Source organism: Callorhinus ursinus, unplaced genomic scaffold (assembly GCF_003265705.2).
Source record: "Callorhinus ursinus isolate GAN/ISIS: 27379988/994484 unplaced genomic scaffold, GSC_fseal_2.0 scaffold11, whole genome shotgun sequence".
Taxonomy (NCBI): Eukaryota; Metazoa; Chordata; class Mammalia; order Carnivora; family Otariidae; genus Callorhinus; species Callorhinus ursinus.
In genome coordinates, this window is record NW_027397073.1 from 13,812,690 (window position 1) to 13,819,607 (window position 6,918).

Below are 6,918 nucleotides of genomic sequence, written 5' to 3' on the forward strand. Positions count from 1 at the left end.
TCTTTCTTTCTTTCTTTCTTTCTTTCTTTTTTTCTTTCTTTCTTTCTTTCTTTCACAAATACAACAAGAAGAAAGACATTCCTGGGTGAAGGTGGGCAGAAGGGCCCCTTGTGGGGCAGTGAGGGGGACCCAGAGGTGGGGGAGGTGCCCCCCAGCCATTAGGCAAAGGCCTGAGCTCTGTCCCCTGGAGGCCTATTTTTTCGATTCAAAAAGGGGAAGGCTCTGGGGTGGATGATTCTGCATGTCCTTAAAAGGTCATGCAGTTTCAACCCAGGTTCAAGGCAAAAAAAAAAAAGAAAGATGCTGGTCCCCGCTAAGGGGAGGTCAGGAAGGAGCACACTGAAGAAGATCCAAAATTGAAGATCTCTTCGGTTTCCCACTCGGGAGAAAAGCACGAACAGTGACGTGAGCAGGGAGGATGCAGAATGCCGTTTGGGTTGGTTGCTCCCTTGATGCCCCCCTCCGCTGAGGAGACCTGTCGGACGCCGCATTGTCCCTGCCGCTTTCTGTCAGCCTTTGAGCAGGTCACCTCATCTCCCTAGACCTCTGTCTTCTTATCCAAAAAATGAGGAAGTTCGCCTGCATAGAAGTTTTCAGAGAACGTTCCCTGGGAGCCATAGGGGCTGCCAGGGGGGGGGCAAGGGGAGGACTGTGACGGTGTCAACCGGTCCGTCATTGATTTCTGTCGGGTAAAAGGAGTCCTACTGGAAGAAATAAACTTGACATTCGCTTTTCTTGGTGATTTCTAAGGTGATTTCTGCTTTTTCTCCAGCCAGTCTTTCCCCACGCATTGGGTGGACTCTGATTTGGGTCTAAACTTGAGGTGTGGGCAACCTCTCTCATGGGGGTTCAGGAAAAGATTGCCAACGTGGCCTTCCTTAAGGCTGTTCTCTCTACCAGGCGATTGTGGGCGTTGTGCCCAGAGCCCATCTGTCATTTTTACAGAGTTTGATGTGAGAAAGTGGCTGATTTTATTTTATTTTTTTATTTTTTTTTAATTTTATTTATTTATTTGAGAGAGAGAGAATGAGAGATAGAGAGCACGAGAGGGAAGAGGGTCAGAGGGAGAAGCAGACTCCCCGCTGAGCGGGGAGCCCGATGCGGGACTCGATCCCGGGACTCCAGGATCATGACCTGAGCCGAAGGCAGTCGCTTAACCAACTGAGCCACCCAGGCGCCCGAAAGTGGCTGATTTTAAAGAAGCAGCATCAAAACATTGTGGCTTCGAATGGGCCTCTCAGCCCAAAGTGCCCTCTAAGTGGAAATAATTATTACAGCAGGACTAATCTCTTTTTACAGCGATAAGACACAGACCCAAGCATATAAATACGGTGGCGGAATCAGCCAGATTTAACTCTGAATGGAAAATGTTTTTCAACAAAGAGGTCTGGGAGCCACAAATACATGACCAACTTAGCAAGAGGTAGGAGCAGCGACTTTAGCTTTCTGAAGGCACTCCTGTTGGGGATGCAGGCGAATGGAGACACCACACAGAATCCGTGCGCACTGATGGGTCACAGAAGGCTCCCCTCCCGGCATCCACAGATGGTAGACAGAAGCCTGAAAGCAAATTAAAGCCTCACCAAATGCTTTTTGGTTTTCCTCCGTGACCAAGACAGATCTTCACGGCCCCACCCGCCTTTCCATCTAACGCAGAGATTTTATAGATTTTACCCCCACAGCAGGAAGGAGGCCCAGGCATCCTGTCAGGCACCCCAGAAACCCTGGTTATTAACTGAGCCAGAGCTGTGTGTATGGATAAGTGGACTCCCCACTTGTTTAAAAAACAAACCAAAAACAGCCCTGCATTCCTTCCCATTTGCTGGGCCACTTGTATCTAGATCAATAACTCCACGAATTCTACAGTTCACTAAAAGTTTTGGCTTTCTTTGAAATTTTCCATTCCCTCGACCAATAACCTATTGCCAAGCAGCCTTTCATTTTCTGGGGATGCGTAAACAGGGAAATAGTTTTGAGCTGTTGATGTCATGGGATGGGAGCAGAGAGGACACCTGGTTCCGGGTAAAGTTTGGGTCCCAGCTCGGGCTTTGCAGCTAGTTCTCTGTGTAACCTTGGGAAAAATCAGTTCACCTCTCTGGACCTCAGTTTCTGCAACTGTAAAATGGGGATGATGGAACTTACTACCTTGCACAGTTGCTCTGGGGCTCAAACACGGTAACGACGCTTGTGAAAATGCTTCAAAAAACTTAAAAATATAGCATGTATTAATGAAATGCTTCGGTTAACAGTAAATGCTCATTAAATACCTGTCAAATGCATGGCTATAAAGACTAAAAAATTAAGGGTACCTGGCTGGCTCAGTTGGTGGAGCATGTGACTCTTGCTCTCAGGGTCATCAGTTCAAACCTCATGTTGGGTGTAGAGATAACTTAAAAAAATTAAATCTTTGGGGGAAAAAAAAAGACTAAGAAATAATAGAAGAAGCATCGAGTTTATTTTTCTTCTACATTCTTATGGCCACTGCCCTGGTTTCGATGCTTATCAGGAAACTCCAGTCAACTGTTGGCTGATGTCCCTGCCTTCTGCTTTATCCCTACTACCCACTTTTTGTCCTCTTCACCAATGCTAGTGTGTTCTTTCAGAAACCACAGATCTCTGAGCATGCCCCCCTCCTGATTAAACCCTTTCTTGGCTCCACCTCATCAATGAGACCAGGGTCCACATCCCTTAGCCTCACGCCCAGGGCTCCTGGTTCCTCCCCCTACCTACCTCTCCAACTTATTTTTAAGTTTCAACAGTGTTAAAGGATTTTAAATGTTCCCTGAATGCAATTGCCCATCCACTGTCTCTCCCTATCTTTCTGGTCTGACCGGGAAACTACTCAATTTCCTAGCCTTGATGGCGTATATGCCAGGAAGCTTCTCTGACCCTCCGAGAGATAGTTCATCAGTCCCTCCTCTGTGGTAGTCGGTATCTTATTACCTTTCTTCTGCTTGGCACTCTCATAGAACTCATTGGCTTCCCTACCTCTTCTCCCCTACCTGATTGTGATCTGCCTGCAGGGAGGCATCCTACTCAGTTCCTTTGTGTAAATGATCCGTAGAGAATATTCTCACTTGTATCTTTACTCTCACCCGTACTTCTCGAGCAGTGCTTGGCTATTGAAAAAGTGGATGTTCTTGGGGCTGACAAAAGGTATGTCAGGATTTCTGCCCCTTCACTGAATGGCCTTCTTTAGTGGATTAGACCCCTCCTCTCCACCCACCCCTGCCCTGTTCCTTCTTTTCTCTTTTCCTTTGTTCAAAGGGCCTCCAAATATTTCAGTCAACTTCCCCGCTGAGAGTGGTCACTGTGATCCTGTTGTGTGGGTTGTCCTCTGCTCCCAGACTTTAGCATGATGGCTGGGGATGGGACCACTGGACAGGGAGCTGTGCAAAGGCCCTGTGGCAGCTTCTTCTCCTACGGCTAATAGTCCTGGATCTCGGAGCAGTACCTGGTTATCCAAGGGGCCACATTTACTACCAAGGACTTACTTAAACAAAATTTAGAATACACATAGAGATATAAAGTCAGTCCCTGGTTATATTTCCAAAAAATTGAATTACTAAGACTCCTCTGTATGAATGCTCCTTCTGTGTTTATAACATTGGATATTAGCGTATATATGAATTATTATTTTCCTGGCTTTCTTATGTGAGAATACCAGGGCACAGAAAGGTTAAATAACATTCCTAGAACATATAATAGTTAATGGCGGGGTCAGGATTCAAATCCAGACAGTCTGAAAGCCAGAGATTTGGACAAATCAGGATCCTTTCTTTTTAAGAGAATTAAAGCTCTGAATGACACATTCTTCGGTGGTTTTTATGCTCAAAGTATTATCCTCTTTGTATATGTTTACCACCAAAATAAGGAAAGTGGTGAGGAAATATGGGGGAAATGAACAAATTAAAAAGTAAATGGGATCTTTGCCACAGCACGGATGGACCTTGAAAACATCATGCGTCATGAAATAGGCCAGACCCAGAAGGACAACGCTTGCGTGATTTCCCTCAGATGAAGTACGTAGAGTAGGCAAATTCACAAGGACAGAAAGTGGAATAGAGGTTACCAGGGGCTGGTGGGGAGGGAGGAATGGGGAGTGATTGTTTAATGAATAAACAGTTTCTGTTTGGAATGATGAAAAAGTTCTGGAAATGGATGGCGGTGGCAGTTGCACAACACTGTAAATGTACTTAATGCCCCTGAGCTGTGCACTTAAAAATGGTAAAAATGGTAAAGAGTGTGTATATATTACCACAATAAAAAAAAGAAAAAATAAAGTAAAATAGCAGTTTTACAATCCTGGACAGCGGCTTCCTCTGGAGGCCGCCGAAGAGGCGCGAAGCGTGATTGAGGGCTTTGCCATTTGCTCTTAGCAAATAGAATTTAATGAATTACCGCCAACCCCTCTTCAGCATCTCTCCCCAGTGGGGCAGTGGCTCAGGACAATTACTGTTGACAGAGCAAAATTGTGTATGTGTGTGGGGGGGGGGGGGGGAATATAAATTTCCTCCTCGAAATTAAGGAATTATGCGAAGTCAATGCACTATATCTCATATCAATTTAATCAGAGCTCACTCTATTCTGCACACAGGAGAAGTACAGTCATCGGAAATGCGAGGGGTCGGCCCAGAGCAGAAGAAAATCTTTCTCGAGCCTCCCGCCTGGGTGACCCGGGGCAAGAGTTGCAAGGCAGTAGTCCAATCCTGCCAGAAACTGTTTTATTTGACCTGCGATCGTATTTATCTGAGTTGCCAATATTTTAAGATCTGGCCATTTCTTACAAATATGGATTTCTAAGTTTTCTGGAAACATCTGAAAGGCCTGGTAACGGGGCCCCAGGCTCGTGCGCAGCAGAGGGGTGGTGGATGTTCCGTCTAGCCTGTGTATGTGCCCTTAGCACTTGCAGCCCAAACTGCTCTCACTCACTCCTGTTTTCAGCTCGGCCCCCTGGGCATTTGAGTTCCTTTCTCAGATGCAAGTCTTACCTGCCCTTTATCTCATCTCCTCAATAAAACTGCCTAGACCTCCAATCCTCTCCCTTGGCAACTCTTCATTCCAGCTCTTACTGTGCCTACACTATTCTTGGCCCTCATCACGGATTATCTTTTATAATGTAATATGGACATGACAGAAAGTTCTAGACTTTCTGAAACAGCAAATGTAATTATTTTGCACTACTCCGTATTTCTGCTTTAAAAGACTCAAGTCACTCATGACCCAAACTAGATTGTAAGACCCTCCAGTTCATAGCCTACACCTTAAAACATCTGATTTTCCTAGCACCAGCATGGGTTGGGTTGGTGTCAATAATGAATCAATAGGATCAATAGGTTTGGGAACCTCTTTAAGAACTCAGATGACTCATGAGTTCAGCTGTTCAGAGAACTGTGCTAATGCAGCCAACGACATGGACTTCATCCCTTGGAAAGTCAATCCACTTGTCTCATCCTGGGGACATGGGCCATATCTCATCCTCTGGCCAATAGCTATTCTTGCTCAAAGGGCAGAAAGAGTGATGGACTCATGCAAATTCATCCCTTAGTCCTGGGGAAGAATTCATGGCTCCTGGGTTGGTCTTATTATTTTTGTACAAGGAGGCTGTCCCTCAGATAGTAAGGGTATTTTTATAAAAGATGGCAGCTATTTGTTTATAAGTTCATTCTGCTATATCTTGGGTAAATCGATGATGAATTAATTATCATAACTCAGTAACCAGTATTACTTATGTGATAGGAGAAACAGTGGTTTGGATATGAAGAGAGAAGACCATGACAATCAGCAATGTTAAGACAGAGTGTGTGAAGTTCATTGTTAATGAGAAGTCACAGTGATTTATAGGAAAAACATTCTTGATCTTCAAAGAAAAAAAAGAAAACCAAAGGAAACTGTCAGGAAATTGAGTTTCCAAGTCTTCTCCCTTTATAGTTCAGTACTTTCTAGTAAAGTCAAATTCAGGCAGTCCTTTCTTTGCATAGTACAGCGTGAGCTGAAACATGTGCGTGTTAGAATCATGACCATATCGTTCTGGATGCACAGGGTTTGGTAAATATGGTAGCATGCAAAGCAAGGACTCCACTGAAGACCAGTAAAGGTTGGTACATTCCCCTTATCTACAAAGAATGAGGGATAAATCAAGGAAGTTAAGAGGACATTTCCACAATCACTGAAATACACTATGTTGTGAGTTACTTAATATTTCAGGTGAAAGACTATTTTGCACTGATAGATTTGTTGGTAAATACCAAGACTCTCCTTCTGACTCTTCATACAATCCACCCTAATACAAGTCAGGGTAGCTAGGTTATGCATAGTAACAAACAATCCGTTTGTCTCATGGCTGAGTCCCACCCAGCTTATTGCTCACTCTTACAAAGCTGTTTGTGGGTCTAGGTGATCCAGTCTAAGACAGGTATCCTCTGTGCAACATTGCAGGATCCAGGCTGAACAGAGGGTTCACCATCCCGGAGCTGAACCTCCTAGAACATGTGACCTCCTCAGGTGACGGGGCAGATGAAGAGGGTCTCACAGTGATAATTAAAGGCTTTGGCCTGGAAGTGACATGCTGCACTTCTGCTCCAGAACATGGTCCTGCCTGACTGGAAGGGGAGCAGAGAGATGTGATCTCCTCACATGCCTCAAAAGAGAGGGAGAGAAGAAATGGGTAAGCACTAGACATCACTACCATACATTTCCAATCACATTTGGAGTTTCTTCACCTGACACATATACCAAAATCATCTGGTTAATATTCCAATTGTTCTCTGTAAACCTAGCTTTGGGGAATTGGCAATAAACATCATCCCTTTATTTAGAGATACAACTCAGAGGAAAAAAAGAGAGAGAGAGAGAGAGAGAAAGGAGATCCTCATTCATTCATGTGTTCAGCAAATATTTGTTGAATGCCCCCTATTG